The sequence below is a fragment of the Xenopus laevis genome, chromosome 1L (genome assembly GCF_017654675.1).
Source record: "Xenopus laevis strain J_2021 chromosome 1L, Xenopus_laevis_v10.1, whole genome shotgun sequence".
Taxonomy (NCBI): domain Eukaryota; kingdom Metazoa; phylum Chordata; class Amphibia; order Anura; family Pipidae; genus Xenopus; species Xenopus laevis.
In genome coordinates, this window is record NC_054371.1 from 147,812,859 (window position 1) to 147,835,569 (window position 22,711).

A 22,711-nucleotide genomic window follows, 5' to 3' on the forward strand; every position below is an offset into this window, starting at 1 on the left:
AGAGAGAATACTGGTTTGCAGCTTTATATGGTGAGATGGTGTTTCATTTTTTGACCTCTTCTCAACTATCATGTCATACCATAATAATTGTTTTTGCATATGCTTATTTTATAAGATTTAAGGACACAGAAACTATTATGAGGAGGGCTTGCCTTATACTCAGTACAGAAGGGGTGGGACATTCATTTACATTGAGAAGAAAAAACAGCAGCCTGCCAGAAAGCATTTCTCTCCTAAAGTGCAGGCACAAGTCACATGACATGGGGCAGCTGGGAAATTGACAAAATGTCTAGCCCGTGTCAGATTTCAAAATTGAATAAAAAAAAATCTGTTTGCTCTTTTGAGAAATGGATTTTAGTGCAGAATTCTGCTGGAGCAGTACTATTAACTACTATGACAGGATCCCTTTAATCATAAACCTCTGTACAGATTTAACTTTTTTGTACCTTTTTTAAGGGGTGAAAATATAGTTTTATTTTTCTATTTGTAGCATGTTTGTTAAGAGAAATAAGGGACCCTTAACAGGTAAATAAACAAACTTTGTTACAAGTTGTTGGGTCACTATGAACTCAAACACAAGGACTAAAGAAGTCAGAACTATCACCCCACTGGCATGTAGGACTGAGAGATTATATGACTGGGTCCTTTTTTATTTATTTACTTTAGAGCATACACCGATAAATTTGGATAGGGTAGTGTCACCATAAAATATTTCATAATTCTTACAGGGTATACCAGAGAGAATGTGTACTATTTTCCAATTCCCTACACGGTGGGGTCTGTATGGACCCTCAGGCTATTTGTTTTTCGAGCTCATGAACCCCACTCCAGTTTCTTGTTTTTTGCTCTTAGACCACAAGGACCTAGTGTGGTAAGCGAACTTCACAAGTCTGTAGCTAACCCCCAAAGTCAAAGGAGTTATTATTATGATTTATGTTTTGATTGCATGCTGATACAGGGCAATACTAATTCTGTGATATTTAAAGATATTTGAGAACAAGCCCATCATATCTTCACTACTGAAAAGCTACCAAGATGCATAAATCATCTTTGACATTTCTCTATTAGGTTACACAATGCTTGTATAAGAACATCAACAAAAATGTAAGTTGGCAACATGGTTTTCAATTAGTTTACAAATGAACACCTCCATGACAAGGTAAAAAGACAGAGAAGAAAGTGAAGTATGGTTTACTGCCAAGTCAAACAAACACTGATTAAATTGCACTCACACAATACAGAACATAACACAAAACATAGAATTAAACCTACCTCCAGCTGTCCATTTTTAGATTTTCCAGCATTGAGAGAAATGCATTGTCATGGTTACCAACTAGCCCTTGGCCATATCAACTCTTCCTGATCAGAAGCAAATATCATATGGTCCAAATATTTCATTTTTCCCCCAACCTTATGGTGTTTGCATTTGTTTATAATTGTGTACATATGAATGTGATGATGCATGTAGTCATTGTATATTCAAATACATTTGCCTTGTAGAAATCTTTCTCATATTTTTAAAATTATGAATGTATTTTTATTTGCAGAAAAAAAATTTGGCCACAGTTTTAAAAGTGAAGCACATGGTGCTGCTTGAATACAATGATTTCCAGCCAATATTTGACTGTATTTCCAGTTCTTTGCTTGTTAAAAAGCTCTCCTGCTACTGTACTTGATATCAACAAATATTCAGCTTGACAGCTGTTAAGTCTTAATTATTCCACACAATTAGCCAATATCCTTGTCACTAAAACAAATAAATATCTGTCTTCAATTAAGTGTAAGAAAATGTGTAATCCAAGAGTAAAGGATTATCACTGTTTTGTCATTCAGCGCCAGAAACTAACATTTACAGAGCCAAATTTATGTGAGCTGATGTCACATCAAATTTGACCTGGAATTGGAATGTGGATTTCACTCCAACACCCATGCTTAGACATTTTAGTAGAAACTCTGACTTTATTTCACAGCATAGGCTAATTTATTTTATATTGCAGTTTATCTTAATGGTATTAAAACTGACAGCATTTTCCTGTGCTATACATAGTTGGGGTAAGGGGTTATATGACTGAATATGTGAAAGATACAGAACATTTCTTTTTTTACCTTCAGCCATATAACATCTCCCTTATTAAGATTTATAGTACCATGGCAATTGAATTATAGTTATTGTATTAAAGGTTTAATTTGGAATTCCTTTCCATTCACTCGAACTAAAGAAGATAAGTGGTGACATTTTTTTTTAAAACTATTTAGCAAGTCCAAGTGCTTTTAACTTACCAGTACTAGATATATCATCATACGGATGAATACAAAAATTCAAAAAACCCTGTGCGTATAAAGCAAGAATATCCCATAGTATTGCAAACATTAATTTTGATATCCTTTCTGGATTGATTAAGCTCTACTGAATGCAAATCTAACATGCAGAGTGACAAGGTCATGAGAAAATTTCATGTGTAAACACAGATACATAAGACTAGAGAGGGGATGCACACTCAATAAAGAAAATAATACTTAGTAAACAAAGGTGGTATTATAATTATTCTCTTTTATATAGTTTATAGCAAACAAATATGCAATGATGAGAACACCCCAACGTTTTGGCACTATAGCCTTTGTCAAGGAGAATTCATCATTGGCAAGTGTATCTGCTCCCTGTGGTTTGTCCCTTTTTGCCTTCATCTTGTAACTTGGTGGTATGTATATATTTGTGCTAATACTGTTGTGCATAATATACCAGTTTGTCTGATGCATATTTGTTTGCTATACACTATATAAAAGAGAATTTTTAAAATACCACCTTTGTTTATTTTCTTTATTGAGTGTGCATCCCCTCTCTATTCTTATATATGGTTTTGGGTAACTGACTGTGGGGTTATCCCGGGGTTATCTGCACCATATATTTCTCAAAAAGGAGATTTTTTCCCCCTTTCTAATACTGGGAGGGAGTACCCTCCATTAACTTATATTTGTAAACACAGATAAATGTTTTCTATAATCTACTTATTAAAACGTACCCCAGGTAGGCAACCTCCAGTGTTTAAGAAGAAAGTCACCCAAAGCTGTCAACCTTTGCATAGGAAATACAGAGGGACCAAGTGTGTCGTGCACACCACGTTGCCAAAAGTCTTCCAAAACCTGGAAGTGATGTCATGCATGACAGGGTGCCCCTGGAGGTGACATCATGCACATGTGCAAATTTCTCTCCTGAAGCCACTGATTTCTACCTGCTTGCAATTTAAAGAGGACCTGCACAAAAAATCATGAGAATGTTTCAAAGTCCTTCATAAAGGCAAAGTTATGGTCAAATATGATTGTTTAGTATTATCACACACAAGATGCCCTTACTGACTCACAAGGAAGACCTACATGCAGTTCAAGTCTGAACTAAGACCCCTGAATTGAGCTACTGCCCTGGCACACTCCTCACAAGCCTTGAGCTAGAAAGGAATTATTTTTAAAGTGACAGGCTTATTCCTTCGGCAAGCTTTCTTAGCTTTATACATTTTTTATTGTGAGTATATTAAGAATTGGAATTGATGCTCTGAAAAACTGGAATTGATGCTTGGCTAAAGGATACAGTTAAGTGAGTGTGATAAAAAGAAGCACCAAATTAAAGGATAAAAAGTCTCCTTGAGAATATTACTGCAAAGAAAAGCAAGTGGTAGTGGTATGCATGTAAATTAAATTAGGGATCTGGAGTTGTGAGCAATGTATATGGAAAGTAGTTGTTTTTCTTTAAAAAAATAGGTAACTTTGTTGGGATGTTGTGACTCTGCAGATGCTTTATGTGATATTGTTATTCTTTACAGATATTTTATGTGATAAGCGTAAATATATATACAGTACATTGTTTAAAGGATGAGTAAATAGTGATGGGCGAATTTATTCGCCAGGCGCGAATTTGCGGCGAATTTGCGCGATTTGCGCCGAGTGAATAAATTCGCGAAACGCCCGCAAAAATTCGCGGCAAAAATTCGCCAGCGTCAAAAATTTTTTTTCGAAAAACGGACGCCGGCGTCAAAAATTTCGAAAATTTCGAATTTTTAGGCGAAACGGCGCAAATTCGCCCATCACTATGAGTAAACCTTTCAAATAAGTGAATGTAAAATTGATTCTACTCTAAGCACTTTTGCAATGTACATTCTGTAAGGAACTGGTAGGGGGCATTAAGGAGGAATAGGTGAGGAAGGTGAATTCTTCAGGCAAGAGCTGATACTGTTATACAGGACAGAGAAGGCAAATAATATGTGACTGAATGTAGACAGAAGTGAAACAGATCAGGACTAGGATGAGGACTGATGGGGATGACCATACAGGGCTGGAAACAAGGAGTCAGACCAGACAGGTCAGACCAAAAAAATTCAGTTAAAAAGTAGAAAAAAAATCTTTATTTAAACAATCATTTTAAGCTTTACGCATTTTGTGTCCATCTGACACCTTGGGGGTTATGTATCAATTAACCAAATTACCCAAATGTATCTCAATAGTTTCTGCTACAAACTCCGATCAAATCGGCTGGGGTCTTTTATGCTTGTTTATTATTACATTTTCCCAAAAAATTTGCTTTGCAGGAAAAAATCAGATTTTCACGTTTTTTTCAGATTTTTTTCATCTGATTTTCACAATTTTTTTAGAAATTTTCATACGAAAAACTCAGAAAACTTCAGGATATTGCATGAAAACCATTTCTCATCAAAAAATCATTGGGACTTCTCCCATTGACTTATATGCAACCTTGACAGGTCTGAGATGCTGGATTTTCAGATTCTGACTTTTCCATCCTTTTATTAAAGAAATCACAAATTTTTTGTGATTTTTGCATTCGTAGTTTAGTAAATAACACCCCTAGTCATAAGCTTGAACTATTTCCATATAATGCCAGTATTTAAATACCCAAATACCAATAGGCAACTAACGATTCCAATCAAAGGGTTGTTCTTTTGTAATCTTTTGCAATGTCATTCATTTATGGTTATGGCCCCTTTACATTTGTGATTGGAATAATTATTTGTCCCTCTCTTTCCTTCCTACTGGTATTTACAGAGCCTGACACATTCATTAATTTTTTTTTTTTTTAAATTCCAAGATAATAAAAGATACATGTACTGTTAACATGAATTTTGTTACAAAAGCACCTCCTGTTTTCCAACCATTATGACCACCAAGTAGTCAAGGAAGTTGTCCGGAGAAAAACAAAAGGGCTGGTCTGATGTTCTTCTGGTTAGGAAAACAATAGAAACCTTTCTTAAATCTGTCCTAACCAGAAGAACATCAGACCAGCCCCCTTGCTTTTTCTTGACAACTTCCTTGTTTACTTGGTAGTCAGAATGGTTTGGAAAATGACCAGCAGGTGGCGCTGTTGTAACAAGAGTCATGTTAGCAATACATGTATGTACTCTATCCTTTAACATCTTGGAATAAAAAAAAAGGGGCAAATTCACTAAAATTCACTTCGTGCCACTTCACCAGCTGTAAATTCATTACCACTACGCTATTTCCCTAAAATGCAAATTTGCGTCTCAGTAATGCTAGCGAAGTTTTGCTAGCGTTAATTTGTCAGCTCAAGCATTTCATAGGGAATGTTAACTAGCATTAATTTCTGCCTAGCCAAACTTCATTGGTGCTCTTACACTTAGTTCAATTTGAATAGGGTGGGTACATATAGGTCGCGAAAAGTCTTTATTAGTGATGTTGAGGAAATTGAAGTGGCCACTTATTATTAAATATGTCCAAGGAAGCATAATAAAGACAAAAGAGATCCTCGAATGCCCTAGACATGAGCCCACCCTAAAACAAATGTAGCATACCTCTCAAATTGGTTGGAAAAAAATGTTAACACAAACATTTTTAATAGTTATAACTTTTATGACTTTTTGCCATACAGGATATGATGTCACTGACATAAGATTAAGGAGGATGTAGCCTCATCTTATCAGTTCGCTAGGTCTAAGCTGGCAAAGGAAACTCTGGCAAAAGATGTTCTGCATAATTCGTACTTTAGTGAATATGCAGAGTAACGATCATTCGCCTGGCGATAGGGCATGAAACTATGCTAGTGGCAGTATCTTTCTGCAGTGAATTATCCTCTATGCCTGTTAATAAATTGCTGATGTCCCTGCGGATAGAATTTCTGGCAAATTTGGCTAGTGATGGTCACTTCGCCCTTTAGTAAATCTGCCCCTGAATGTAAGTTATTAGAATAGCACCCTCATCAATTTTACATTCACTTATTTAAAAGGTTTACTTATTCTTTAATAGAGAAAAGTCTAAAGCAACTGCACTTGCTGAGTAATCTTAAAACTCTGTAAATTTAAGCTAACAACTACCTAAACAAGTTCAGTGTAACTGTTGTATTTGGATTTTGGCCAGTTGCATTGCATTTATCACTTCTAGCGACTGCATGATGTCATTTGGTAACATTTTACAGATATTTAAATACTTAACATGTAGTGATGGGCAAATTTGTCCCGTTTTGCTTCGCCAAAAAAATTGAGAATTTCCTGCAAAATTCGTGAAACGGCCAAAAATTAGCAAAAAATCGTGAAATAGGAAAGTTCCTGAAAAAAACGTGAAATTGGAAGGTTTTCACGGAAAAATTGTAAAATATGTGAAATTTGAAGAACTTCACTCAAAAATCGTGAAATTGAAGGTTTTCACACAAAAAAAACATTTTTCACAAAAAAATGTGAAAATCGGAAATTGATGCCGGCGAATTTTCACCGGCAATTTTTTACAGGAGATTTGCGAAATTATTCGCTGGCGGCAAAACGCTGTAATTCGCTGCAAATTAGTGCCAGGTGAATTTATTCGCCCATCACTATTCCCATGCATTGATATTGTATTGTTACTATTTTGTGATATGATCATACTTACAGGTATTTTCTATGATATGGTCTCTCTTTGAAAGTGTTGTATAAATGGACAAGAGAATACATAGTTGACTTAATTTAACCAATGTAGAAATTAAGAAACATATATAGTACAGGTATGGGATCTGTTATCTGGAAACCCATTATCCATAAAGTTCCGAATTATGGAAAGGCAGTCTCCCATAGACTCCATTTTATCCAAATAATCCACATTTTTAAAAATTATTTCCTTTTTCTCTTTAATAATAAAACAGTTGTACTTGATCTAAACAAAGATATTATGAATCCTTATTGGAAGCAGAACCAGCCTTTTGGGTTAATTTAATGTTTAAATGATTTTCTAGTAGACTTAAGGTATTAAGATCCAAATTACAGAAAGATCTGTTATCCGTAAAACTCCAGGTCTCGAGCATTCTGGATCAGAGTGCCTAGAGATAGAAATAAGGAAAGCAAATAAAACACTTTTTGTTAAATGTACTGGCTGCCCTAAATGTCTCTAAAGATTGGGTCAAATCAGGTTTCAGCTACTGCTACAGAATGATGCAAAGAAATAACCTCTCAGTGTTTTTCACAGACGTTTCAGCTTCTGCAAGATTTACTCTGCATCCCTTGTGTCAATGTAGGACATGTCTCATACAATATTTGCAAGGAAAACCAACACACCCATGTAGTACTCGTGTTAAAACTTATTTTTATAAATACTCATTTATTACTAACATCTTTCTTAACTACTCTTATAGGAGCCACTTGAGTACATCAGAACATTTACAAATGGATGGGTAAAAAGAATCTCTATATGCTTTCATTCTTTCAATAAACTTTTTGGTAGACACATAGAAAATCTGAGAAATGTAAAGACTATACATTGGTTCTTCTATTAAATGGAAAAGGACACTAGTTGTGAGAGTTTTATATTTATTAGAATGTATTTTCCTATCTAGATCAAAATAGATGTAGATTGATGGGCTTATTTATCAAAATTCTAATTTGTGTAATGTTAGAGGGTTTGTTTCTACTTCAAATAAACTCTAAAAACTCTTAAACCCCCAAATATAAAACAAAATCCAATTTTCATAATTTTCAAAGGGTCAAAAAAAACCTTGCATTGCCATAGATAGCTCCTTTTTACTCCTACATTAACTCAACAGCTTTTAGAAGGCAAGAGCATAACGTTTTCCTAAGCTGAGATATCTTCTCCATTTTTTAAACAGTCACAATGGGCATTAGTAAAAAGCTAAAAGACTGCACAACACAGGCAGATTTAGAAAAATTTGAATTTCTACCACGAATCAGGTTTTTTGCAGCAAAAATAGCAATTTAAGTTTACAAATGATTGTGATTTAATAAATGCAGAAAGCTCAAATAAAAGTATTCGGCATTGGTATCTGGCAACTGGTGAGTTCATGTGGAAGTCAAAGGAGGTTGTACTCAAAATCCAATCTATTTTTCAATATGAGTTTTTAAGATTAATTTGACGTTTGGCAGAACTGTATTATTCGAATGCATTTAGAATGTTATATCATTGCTTTTGAGTTGTTTAGTAACAGCAAGGGGCAGATTCACTAAGGGTCGAATTTCGAAGTTAAAAATACTTCGAAATTCGACCCTCGAATTGAAATCCTTCGAATATCGAAGTCGAAGAATTTAGCGCTAAACATTCGTTCGATCGATCGAAGGATTTTTCGTTCGATCGAACGATTAAATCCTTCGAATCGAACGATTCGAAGGATTTTAATCCAACGATCGAAGGAAAATCCTTCGATCAAAAAAAGTTTAGCAAGCCTATGGGGACCTTCGGTAGGTTTTATCTGCCGAAGTAGGGGGTCGAATTTTTTTTTAAAGGGAAAGTACTTCGACTATCGAATGGTCGAATAGTCGAACGATTTTTCGTTCGATTCGTTCGATTTCGTTCGAATTCGAACGAATTTAACCAATTCGATGGTCGAAGTACCCAAAAAATAATTCAAAATTCTAATTTTTTTCATTCGAATCCTTCACTCGAGCTTAGTGAATCTGCCCCCTAGTGATGGGCGAATTTATTCGCCAGGCGCGAATTTGCGCGATTCGCCGCCAGCGAATAAATTCGCGAAACGCCCGTTTTACAGATAAGTGCGCATTTGAGATTTTTTATTTTTTCAAACTTAAAAATTCAGAAATTTACATTTTGAAAAAATCTGCTGCCAAGTCTTACTTTGGATATATCATTTTGGGTAATTCAATAAATTCCATACATCCAGAGGCCATCCACCAGGAGATGCAGCTGTGTGCCACCTAGTATCTCACACAGCCTCTATTTAAAGAAAACATAATTTCTACTAATATAAAAAGATCTATGTAAAGGAATAATATATGTCTCTATGGTGATTATCATAAATGTCATGATGAAGGGCTCCAAAACATATATTTTTCTGCTGCTATATTTTATATGTTGTATTTTTTTCTGCCATAGGAATTATATTAATGGAACTAATACTGTGATTTAAAAAAAATAAATAAAATTCATAGTAGTTATAGAATAAATGCTTTCTGAAATATACATAGTATAGGATTCATTGTTCTCTGTGTCACTAATGAATATGTTTATTGTATAATGCACATTCACATTCTGAAATGTATTATAAATTTAAACATACATTATACTTGTATATATACACTTTTGTTTAAGCATAATTGAAGAAAAAGTTTCACCAACCATTTCTCCTTAAGCCATTTATTTCCAAGCATCACATACCTTTCATCGGCATGACAACCGCAAAAGAGAAAGCGGTGATATACCATTAAGTATTGTTTTTTTACTCCAGTAGTGATTTACATTTAATCAAATGCATTGCTTTCCGCTAACTTTTTATTTTGTTTTGAAATCTTGTAATTGAATTGAAAGCATCGGAGCAAAGCTTTTTATAAAGTTTCATCTAACTTACTTTAACAAATTGCAAATCATTGGGCTACAGAGATTACCTTTCCCTTTTTATGATTAAAAATGATCAGAGCTTCAGTTTTCTTTGCAGAAATATTTAATGAGCATTTTTTAGGATAATGGCTGCTGTAGCTGGGGCATTGACCAGTGAACACATTTTTGCCTTTACACTTTCTGAAAAATTTAAAGCTCGTAGCATTTAATCCTCCGCTTCCTCTAGCCTATTAATTTAATTTTAATGTAACTTTGGCTCCAAATTCCGCGAGTCTAGCTTTAGCATTAATGACACGTTAATTACATTCATTTCTTATTAATAATTTGGTTAATTGCATTACGGAAAGGCAAACTCTGCTAAACACTAAGGAGATCAATTTTTACTTTGTTGCTGTTAGTAAGTCATTTGTTTTGTTGCATAAAGTTATACCCCTCATGCTGGGGAAACAAACATTGATGCTGATATCACATGGGGCTAAAGTATTGCTACATCCTTATAGGGAGAACCAGTGCGCTCAAATCTGCTTTATCTCACTTGCAGGCACCTGTCATTTATATTTGTAAGGCACACACTATGACAGGAGTTATCCAATGGGTATTCTTGACTTGATGGCTGTAATTTTTTTTTTTCAAATTGCAAGTTTATTGTGCAACAGCAAGGCTCAATATGTACATACTGTATAATCTTATATTGTTGACAGATATGCATGCTTATATTGCACAAAACAAATCTAAAAACATAGTAAGATTGTACATGGTATACAAACAGTTTCCAGATTCTTTGTATAATAATGAGAAGGCTATTTATAGCCTCTTTATCTGATGAACTAGGCGTGTATTGTAAGAACTTTTTTATATGGTTTGGACAGGGTGCCAATCATCCCATATTCGAGCACATTTGGTTTTGGCTTCCATTGACCCTGCTGCCAATCTCTCTATACTCTCTGGTAGCCAGCTGTCGGATAAGGTGTTTGGAGTTTCAGACTGCTTCCATGTTTTTGCTATCAAGTTGGCCGCCACATTGAATATGTGGAAGAGTAATTTTTTGTTCAGGCCAGCAAGATGATTATGATAGGTTTGAAGAAGAGCTATTTGAGGTTAGCAAGGGAGCATGTAGCTTAAACGTTCTTGAAGAAGGTCAAATACTTTCGCCCAGAAGGGTTGAACTATACACATGTATATAAGAATTCCGACTTGTCCACATTGTCTCCAACAATGTGAGGAATACTGTGGGTTTATGTTTGCACTTTGGAGTGATGTACCACCTATGCGTAATTTTAGTGTGTGTGTTCAACGTGGTTTGTGCAACTGGTAGCTCCCTTAGGTGCTGATAGAATGTTTTGCCATTGTTGCGGAGAGAGCTAGAGTTGGAGATCTTCCTCCCATTTTTGCATATATGGAAATTTAAAATCTTCTGGTAGCTGGAGCTGTTGCCTGTAACAGTCTGAAATGATTCCCTTGCTATTCCATGCTTTGCCACATAGGTGCTCCATTCCAGTGCTATAACTTGTGTTGTCTGCTTTTGAAGATTGGGATTTCAAAAGATGAATTATTTGCAGATATGTATAGTATTGATAGCATGATAACTCAAATCTTGCAGCTAGATCCTCAAATCTTTTCAAAGTGTTCACAAAATATAGATGTCCAATAGTGTTTATCCCTCTGATCTCCCATTCCTGGAGATTAACATTCGGGATAAGGTATTTCAATGCTGTAATAGGAGTCAATGGTGACGGAAACGTTTTCATTTTGAGTTTGTTAGCCATAATGTCCCATATGTGCAGCGAAAGCTGTGTTGTTGGCAACAGGGTTGAAGGTGAAGGCCTATTTCTGGTTCTTTTTCTGCGCTTTCTTGGTCCCCCTCATTTAATCAATACTTGGCTGTAGCTTTGTATACGTTGGGGGAAGTATTTTTGTATTACTCCCTCATTCCGTTCTCCTTACAGATGGAGCGATCGCCTCAAGCGTCCATCTTAGTCAGCAGGCAAACTCCGCCCCCGATGGCTGCAATTTTTGATTGCAGCAGATTTCCATAAGAGAAGGCCTATGTGCCATCAATGTAAACTGAATGTAAAGCTAACTATAAAGGAAGAACTGATTAAATAAAAGTTAATGGAAGACAAAAAGAAAACAATATAAAAGGCAAAGATATATGGCTATGATACTTTTACTAACTCACAAGAAAGTTGCAACAGAAAGGGATGTTTATGGCACATCATCTAATGAACAAACCATCAGGGCTGTAGTAAAATATAGGCACCCTTTGTCTATTCTAAGGCATTAGCTTAATATATATAAAGCAAAGCTGGGTAGTGGGAATACTATCAGGGCTTGCAGGTGACAATTGCACAGGTGGCATGAATCCGAAATACAGCCCTGCAAACCAGAGTTTCTTGATCAGTTGTATCATCAGAACTGTTTCAAGTTTTGAAAATAAAAAGCCAGTTAAATTTGCCAGATAATTCCAAAGGTAGAAATGGATAAGAAGACTAAAACATCAACATTAATGGAGAGAGGCTATTTGCAATTAATACAAATATATTTTTAATCAAAACTTGTTGAGAAAAAGACTTTTTATGGGACATACTATCAATTCAGAAGGGCCCAGATTAGCCTGTATAACAGTATTGGGCATGTGCAGACAGAGCAACCGTGCTCTCTAAACTGGAGTCTTATAATTGGAAATGATACTTGCATGTGGATGTGTCTCCTTGGCTGTTGACTTTGCAGGTAGAGGAAACAAAGCAGCTAAATTTCTCAGGGGAACACTTTCTGCACATATACAGTACTTTTTCATCTAACATACCCCAGGGAATGTTGCACTCTGCTCCTCATGTCAGATTGAACTGCAGCATTTGAGGTAAAGACCTCATTTTTAAAATATTAATAATAATAGCTTTCTCCAATAAAAAAAACTAAATCGAGGCAAAATGTCTCAATGGCTCAAATTGATCCCAGTATTATTCAGATCAACTGCAAATCATATGGCAACCATATTTGCCTAATACCTAAAAATGCATATCTCTACATTTTTCAGCGATAGTAGTTGATTAACTGTACTATAAACCCACTGATTATCTATAATGCATAACAGGAAGTGATCAACATTTTTGAAGAATGAGCAGCTTCACCATTTCCAATGCTGTTATCCTAAAGTATGATGTTTTTGTAGCTATATACACATATTATGTGCATAATTACAACTTGTCATGACGATTTCAACCATGTTTTATATAATTTTCAAATACAGAAGTCTGCTTCCGCAGCCACAAATGAGATAAGATTTTAGAATTATTTTCTATGATCCATTCATTTTATGCAGTGCCAAATATCCTGCAGCTTAGTCTATCATGGCAATTACCATAATCATGTTTCAATGATCTCACCCTTGGACAAATGACAAAATCCCACTGTGGATTTTGTCAGTAATACTTTAATGGGTTTTTAATTCCATAATTTAAAGTATTGCAAACTATCCCTTTTTATGTAGTGACATTGCACTATTCACCTAACTTATCAGCAAGTGTAGTTTCACTTGGCTCTACAATATAATGGGAAGCGGCCATGGGCTCTTTGGAGACTCTTGTAATTCACATCTCTGTAATTGCTTAATTCACTACCACTGGTTTCTCCTTATCTATTTTTAAATATATGAACAGAAGTAATAAAAATAACATTTAGCCACATTTGACTTAGCAGCTTTATCAGCATAAAACATTAAAACTTAATGTAGTGCAGTAACATTTCTCAGGCCTAAGAATTTTTAGAACTTGAGACTGGAAAAGTAGAAATAAATGCTTCCTTTAAGAACAGGGCTTTGTTAGGTTGCTTAGCTGCTTATATGTTGACCTCCCAGTTTAAGTACATAGAACCATCAGTATCTGTTTGTTGCTTTTTTTTTTGATCTTGCTTATTCATATAATCACATAGGGGCATATTTATCAAAGGTTGAATTTCAAGTTTATTGGAGTTTCTAAAAACTCCCATAAACTCGAAATTCGAAAAAAAAATTACCAATCTAAATTTATTTAAAAAAAATGTAATTCTTAAAAATGGGTGAATAGGATCGTGCTGCAAATTCAAATCTAATTAGAATCAAATTCAATTAGAGTTTTTTCACCAAAAAATATATATTTTTTCAAAAGTCCACCAAATTACACAAAATTGATTGTAGAAGGTCCCCCATAGGCTAAAACATCAATTCGGCAGGTTTTGGTGGTTTAGATTTGAATTCTTAAAGGGACAGTACATGATAAATTTCAAATTCAAATTTTAGGCCCCCTCCTGGAATATGAATAGGAGGGGGCCTAAAAAAACAAAGAGGCAAATCAAAACACTATAAAACATAAATAATGAAGACCAATTGAAATGCTGCTTAGAATTTGCCATTCTATAACATACTAAAATAACTTAAAGATGAACCTTGACTTCCCTAAACTATATATTGTACAAACATTCATCCCCTGGCTTTATGCCTTTATATGGCCATAGAACTTCTTCATGATTACTAATATCCTTTAAATTCTATTTCCTAGATCAGCTCTACATGAAATTATGTCGTACCACTTTTTCAAAGGCCAGATTATTTTAAAATGAAAAAGTCTAAGGAGCCTTTCAGCAGCCTGAAAGCCATATAAATCCCTTGAGGAGGGGGGGGGAACATGGATAGGCTTGCTCTATAATATATTTAAACCCAAAATGTATAGCTGTGCTTAATGAGACAATACCATCAATAGATGTTAATGTATTACTTTTAGCAATGCTGAGTAATGTAGTGGACTGCATCTACTTGCTTAGAGTCTCCATCTGTTAAAAAAATATTTGCCAGCTTTAATCTACAATGGCCAAGATGAAATCAGTGAATCGGGGAGTGGTGCTCAAATCGTTGTGTATGGTTCATCCTTCAATTGCATTTAAGTTAGAAATGTGTTATGACCTAAGTGGGCCTTGACCAAACATTGCACTTTTAAGGGACGCTACAACCAAAAAGTCTAACAAATTTGTTCCTCTTTAGGGTCTGGCCACCCGGGCAGATTCGGGGAGATTAGTCGCCAGGCGAAACATCTCCTCTTCTTCACCGCGACTAATCTCCCTGATCTACCTTCCGCCAGCTAAAATGTAAATCACGTGGGGGAAGGCACACAGAGCTCTTCATTTTCCAAAGTCGCCCTTAATTGCCTCATGAGGAAACTTCGGGTGACTTCGGAAAACAAAGCGCTCCATGTGCCTGCCCCCAGGGGATTTACATTTTAGCTGGCAGAAGGCAGATCGGGGAGATTTATCGCCACAAAGAAGAGGAGATTTGACGTCTGGCGACTAATCTCCCCGAATCAACCCCTGTGGCCAGACCCTAATACTGGGAGTTGTTTCCTTTCCTTTCTTACACCTTCAAGCACTCGATATTTAATCCAATTCAAATCTTGCAGTAACATATACAATGATTTTATATTGGACCTCTGACCTTATAAGTTTAAGTCCTCTGTCCCAAACATATAGTGGAATTAACTGAAGTAATGTGGTATTAAAGAGAATGAGGATAACAACATAGTAATACATTGATTAAAGGTATGTTTGGAGACCAAATTAATCTGAATGTATACAAATTTTATTTTACTTTAAAAAGGTTCCATTTAAAACCTGGCAGCCCAGGAACCCAACATATAACAATATAAATAGATATAAAGATTTTTCAAAATGATTCATGTAGGTGGTCACTTAAAATCACAGTAATAGGAAATTTCCAAATCTCCTAGGTTTTATTGAATGATTCCCCCAGTCTTGCAACAACAATTATGAAGAACAAAATTGGTGTGAATGACAGTCCCAAAAAACGCTGGCGTCTTTTTAAGGGTGATAGGCTGAAAAAGATAGTAAATCTTTTTGGGGGTACCCTCCTTCCCCCCTACATTTCCTAAAATATGGCACCTAAACCATACAGTGGGCATATGTATAGGGCAAATTAACAACTCTTTTTTATTTTATGAAGCTTTCCCAGGCTTGTGTAGTGTAATGTATTTGCTGCTACAATAACAAAAGTGACATACATCCATTGTACTTTAATTTGTCGGCGTATGCAAATAAGGCATCACTAGCGTATCTTCACTTTTCTTTGACTGAGGTAGAGGCGCAGAGGGGTTAGATGGCTTAACATTAGCAAACCCAGTAGGAAAAGAAGTACCCTTCTCACCCCTTCTCTCCCTTTGTCTTCTATCTACGTGGATGGCAAGAGTCATTAGATCATCCAAATTAGTAGATAGAGGGTAGTTTACTAAGCTGTCCTTGACAGTATCAGAGAGCGCTATCCGGAATTGGCTACGAAGAGCCATGTCGTTCCAACCAGTTTCTACAGCCCACCGGCGGAACTCAGTACAATACACCTCTGCATCCCATTTCCCTTGTCTTCATTTACTCCCTTGTCTTTCATTACTCATTACTACAAACCTCACTTTTTCCTCCCCAGTAGTGAAGGAGTGAGAGAAAAAACTCAGGTATATTTTGCATGCCTCCTGAAAGATAAAAAATGTGGTTCTATCCCCACTAAATTTTTCAGGGAAAGAAATTTTGGGTTCATGGGGTATATGAATATTACCCATCGTGGCATGAGAACCCACTTGGACGGCAACAGGAGGTGAAACTACTGGACAGTGGCGTAACTAGATATTACTGGGCCCCACAGCAAATTATTTTTCAGGCCCCCAAAATGTTTAGAGGTTGACTTGTTTCTCCAATATTTATTGAAATTGTATATGAATTAGGGCCTCATGGGGCCCCTTTACCTCATGGGCCCCCTGCAGCTGCAGGGTCTGCTTCCTCTATAGTTACGCCCCTGCTACTGGACTTTGCGACTGTTGCAGAGTGTCCAGTCTGCGAGTCAGGTTATGAAAGCCTTGCATCAGATAATCTTGCTTTCGCTCTTGGTCCTCCATGCGCTGTAGCAGAGTAGTGAGGAGAGCTTCAGTGGTAGAAGGAGCAGCGGCAGCGTGACCTTCGCCCGTTATAAAGTCATGGTCGGCACCCTAAATTCAGAGCTGATGCTAAGCACCCTGTTCTCGGCTGTTGCTTCTGCCTTTAACAGCAGCCTTTCACCTCGGGAGGAGCCAGGTCTTATTAAGAGAGGTGCAAAGCGAAGGGTTCTGAACGAGCAAAGGGGCACAACAGTAAAGCAGAAGTCTTTTGGGCAGAAGGTCGCAGTACAGGCAGAGTACAAGTGGAGTCAAAACAGGCAAAGGTCAAACCAGGAGATCAATCAGGCAGGATACAGAATAGAGAAGTCGGTTACCAGGCAGGGTCAGGATTTCGGAAGTCAGGATCGTCAGAAACAGGCAGGGGTCACAACAGATCACAATCACAAGATACAGAAACTTTAAACAGCACAGAGGCACCAGGAACTCTCAATGAGGAAACCTATAAGGGGCACTGAGAAATACAATCTGCCACTTTAAATACCATTTGAACTTCGCGCCATTGTGCGCTGGCGTCATCACGCCAGCACGCATGCGCATATAAATAAGGAGAATGCGTGCCGCACACGCCCTAAGTTACCAGCAGAGAGGCAGAAGAGAAGCAGCTTGGAGGGCGTCCCCGCCGCACCACTAGACCCCCAGGATGAGTGCTGACTGTTACAGTACCACTAGCTACAGTGCAGGAATATTTTGATTGTTTGAACATTGTTGAATAGTTGAATAATTATAAGGACAGACCTCTACAGGGCTCATTTCCAATAAAGCATGTATGGGTTCAAAGGTGCTTACCTTAGCATGCAAAAACTTGTGCCCCTGCTCCTGGTTACTGATGATGATGTCTTCCCAATCTGAATGCAGCCCAGCCAATTACAATGAAACACTGTATTGATGCTAAGAAAGCAGAACTCTTGCAGCCATTGACACCCTGCCTTGAATGTCCTATATGTCTATGAACATTTTCATCTACAGTAGGTCATGATATACAGTATATAGTAGTATAAGTCTTAAGTAACTGGACTTTTCTGTGTGATGCACATTTTTCAGGTCCCCCAGTCTTGCCCCCTGTTGTTAATAACCCTGTTACTAAACACATAATGAACCAGGAAATGAGTTTGCATTTCAGCTTTTCTTTTTCATTGATATTTTAACAAACACAGACATTTGCTAAATGTGTTTAGATATGTTCAAAACTACATTTTATATTATGCTATTATAAATATGCAGTTAATAGCCATTTTTGTTGTTATGTGAAGCTTTTTAGTTCTGCTTTAGAGGCATTCAAATTTGCATAAAAAATATGATTAGTCCCATTGTGGTCCTAGAGCATAGCTACATTTTTTGGAACCAATATATACGTTTGGATTAATAACCCATTCTCCCACATTAATACACAAATCAGCTGTCAGCAAGAGACTTTTTTTCTGCTTTGTATTAAAGGTGAAAAGTACACACTTTACACACGCATTTACAAAAATGAAATTATAGTTCATGCAATAAATTGAAACAAGATAGAAACTGGTTCTATTTAGTCTGTTAGCACGTGGAAAGACAGCATTCTATCCTGCTGTTTAAGAATTTCACTTACTAAGCTGCACATGTTATTCACTCGTATTCTGGGATCTGTAGTAGGCTGCAGTCCTGCTGCATTGATGATCCCTGTGTGCTGTTCCAGCTTCTTTATCACTGTAGGAAGTTTTTGTTCTGTGACTACCATACAAAGACACTAGTGTATTTTGCTGAATCTACAGTATAATCCAAAAGAAATAACTTGCCAAATATACATTTATTATTTACCCCCCTAATGGAATAATTTTTAGATATATTTTTTAGAGTATATGCGCAGGGAAATTGTCAGCATTGAGTCTTACATCTCTCTGTATCTCAATTCTGCATATTTGTTCCTAATCTGTGTATCGGCATATTGGCATATAGTAACAAAGGAAAGTTTCATATCATGAATATACTTTCCTCAAAATTCTGTTTCTGATTAAATTATAAGTAGAAGATCACCTGGTTAAGATGGTGAAAAAAACAAGTGTTTTGTTAAAGTTAACACTTGCACAAAAAGCAATACATATCGACAGTCTAAAATAACAGTTCTATAGTGCTTATCTAAGTATCCTGTTTTGTAGTTCATTCACTCTCCTGTACTTTTCTGTCTATTAGTAAATAGACTTCATACCAGACAATATCATAAACCATTTTGTCTTTTAACTTCATTACACAGCAACTGTCCTTGTGTGGGCCTAGAATATTACAGATTAAGCTGTTCAGGATCAGCTACTGCATATATGAATCTACTCCATCTACACCATGGGGCAAATTCACTAAGGCGCGAAGCGCCGAACGCTAGCGTTAATTCGCTAGTTTCGCTAGTGTTACTTCGCAACCTTACGCCAGGCGAATCTTCGCTAGCGACGAAACTACGCAAATTCACTAACTTGCGCAGTGTAGTGAACGCTACCTTTTACGCTAGACTTCCTTCGCCACCTCAGACCTGGCGAAGCGCAATAGAGTAGATAGGGATTGTTTAAAAAAAAGTCAACATTTTTTCTAAGTCCCAAAAAACGCTGGCGTGTTTTCTACATGATGGCTGATAGGCTGAAAAAGATCGAAAATTTTTTGGGGCTCCCCTTTCTCCCCCCTACATTTCCTGACTCATGGCAACTTACCTAGACAGCGGGCACATGTGTAGGGCAAAATAAATTTTTTATTTGCAGATTTGAAGGTTTTCTAGGCATTTGTAGTGCAGATACGTGTTCCTCCATTGAAATTTGAATTTCGCGCCGTATGCAAATTAGCCTTTGCTAGCGCAACTTCGCTTTATATAGCGAAACAACGCTAGCGCAACTCCGCAACCTTACGCTACCCCTGTGCGCAACTTCGGATTTTAGTGAATTTGCGAAGCGCTGGCGAAACTACGCCTGGCGAAGTGCGGCGAAGTTGCGCCTGGCGCAACTTCGCATCTTAGTGAATTTGCCCCCATGTGTTTTGTTTAAGCAACCACCTTTTCATTGTAAAAAAAAAAGGGAAGAAAAATGTCCATTGACTCCAAAGCATTTGGTTCAAGAAAAAAAGATGGTGAAAAAATGACTCTATTTTGGTGAAATTTCAGCATTTTGCAAATTTTTCACTGTTTGTGAATTTTTCAGCAAAGTTAAAGGGGGTAGTGTCACTTATCACTACGCACCACCGTCTGCTAGAGGGAAATTCCACCACTCTGTATTTACTTCTATGGGATTTTAAAGTGTTATTGCTAACTCTCACCCTTTGATAAATATGCCTCCTAGCTTCCCTTTCCTGTTTTGCTGCTTTCCATATTGAACATGGGAAAGGACCAGTCAATCTACCAGTGAAAATCAATAAAAATAACATGTCAGTTGCAAATATTTAATATGCACATAATTGTAAATCTTAACACCCTTCAGGCTATTTATTCTGCAGTAATAATTTGCCAAATTAAGCAAACATTAAGATTGATTGCCTGGCTATAAAATGGTTTAAGGCAGGAGGTTTTCTCTTTCCCCCTACCTCCTGCATTGCCTAAGTTAGTTTCTAATATATAGGAAAAGGAAGCAGAGGCAAATTACCTCTTAAATATTCAGATATATGTGCATACTGGAAGCATGCACGTAGATATTGTATGTATAAAGTCTCCTGCTTGAGAATATGGACAAAGGATGTTGTTTTTTAAGAGAATTTATGTATGTTTGGTATAATAAACGCAGGATTCATTTACATTTACTATGGATTATCAGAATTAGTTTTTCTATCCTACTCTATACCAAACTTAAATACAAATATCTTTCCTTAGATTTGTTGATGAAGTGTGTACTGCAGATGGAATATGATAATGGTCAATGTAATGACTGGTGCATTTAATGATGTGCAAGCAAGTAGCAACATTGAACTGAATTATAATCAGATCCTTGCCAACTCAATGTACCAAAAGATGCACAGTGGCTGTGGTAAATAGTGCTCATATTCACTTGTGCACTTTTATGAACAAGGGCATTTACAGGTTGCTTCACTTTACAGATACAAATGCTGACAAACTACAAAAGATACTTGTAATGAAACAGTCTAAGTGGATTCCAGTATTTGCTTTATTTCCAATTATTTCGTTTTTAAAAAGAGATTAAGAAAGTCGCTGCAGCATGAAATGTAATTCTCTCTGTGGTGTTTCATTAAAAAAGGAAGAAAGCAAAAGGGTGAGAGAAAATAAACACGTGAACTTCTGGAAGTTAATGGAACAATCCAATCTGGCTCTCCAGCTGCTAAATTTCAGCTCCCATAATTCTTCATCAAACCACCATGACCACGGGCTCATTATATTGACTAGTTGTGTGTTTTAAAACCAATAAATATGTTCTATATACTCTTGCTGAGTAAAACAAGGCTAATTTAGCTACACTGAAATACAATTTTTGTACAGCACAAGAATTCTAACAATTTGGAAATGTTCAGCCTCATGAGAGGGCGTAATGAAAAGTGCAAAACAAAATGTAATCTATCATGGTTTCCCAGTTTTGTGTGGCTACCACCACGAGGCACACAGGATGCAATGATACAGGTTAATATTTATACTTATCTACCAATTCTACTATTTTTGTACAGTTGTACTTCATCTGCACATCATAAATTATGATGTGCAGATGAAGTACAACTGTACAAAAATAGTAGAATTGGTAGATAAGTATAAATATTAATGGTTTCAGTGTAGTTGGGGGCATGGTTGATTTAGTTGGCTCAAACAAAGAAAAAGTGCATAGGGACAGTACGCAAAAAGAAACCTTAAACTTTTGATCTAGTCACTGATAGGTATAAAACACATAGTATCCCTGCACCTAAAATGTTTCACACATGACCTTGTGTCTATGTTACAGTTAGAGAACCAGAAAGGGAACCTACAACTATTTTTTGTCAATAATTGTCATATTTTCTAAAGAAAATACTGGTTTGTATTTTGGTGTTACTGCTCCCTTTTGTTTAATAACGGAAGCTAAAAATATATAAGTTCTCATTAAAATCAATCAAATAATTAGCATATAACAATATTAATATAAGAATAAGGTACAATTACACTTTGTAGGGGTATATGAAAATAGCTATAAAATAGCACACATGCAATTTCCCATAGCAACCAGTCACTACTTCATTGTAATCAGTCTACTAATAGAAACAGAATAGAAAACTAATAGGAAATGAAAGAACTGAATGATTACAATAAGCAACTTCAATCGTGCAATTTAATACCTGTCTTAATAGATCTGCCCAGTGTTTGATTATATTGTTTGAACAATACTCCAGACTTCGTACAGAATCCTGGGGAAGGGCTGGGATGAAAATTGTTTAAATGAAGTTAAAGTTTTAATTTGTGAATGTTAGGAGTTTTTAAAAATCCAAATAAACGCAAAATGAGCATAAATCGTGCAAACTGGAATGTGTGCTGTGAGACACCAGCTGGAAAATTAATAAATGGTGTCTATATTTCACCTAGGTTTCTTACCTATACATGGTGAGGGACTCCAGGGAATAGATATAGGGAAAAAAACAGCTTATGCATTTTCTCCGAGTTGTTTTGAATTTCTGGTCTGGGTCCTGGAGTCCGGAGGCTTTGTAGAGCATTGGGTGGGATGAAGATTTGTGTGAAATTATTTCACACAAATACACGTATTTATCAAAATGCGAAGTTTGGTCTCGGCAAACAAACGCTGATGAAACTTTGACAGAGCCAACGGTGTAAGCGAATTTTCTCTATCGTTACTTTCTTCCTAAACTTCATTAACATACTTACACTTATGTCAATTTAAATATGGCGGCTACGTGTAAATAACATATATTTAACAGTTACAACTTTTAAACTTAATCCCACATTAAAATATGAAAAAAAACACCAGTGTGTTGTCTATTGTGGTATACAGGATATGATGGCATAAAAAGGTTGAGGATGTAGCTTCATC

General features: G+C 36.3%; 1 protein-coding gene across 2 annotated transcripts in view; it reads left to right on the forward strand.

Moving 5' to 3' along the window:
• The window catches only part of lrrc2.L (leucine rich repeat containing 2 L homeolog), a 115,184-nt gene that overhangs the window by 46,887 nt on the left and 45,586 nt on the right, over positions 1-22,711 (forward strand). The window lies entirely within an intron of this gene.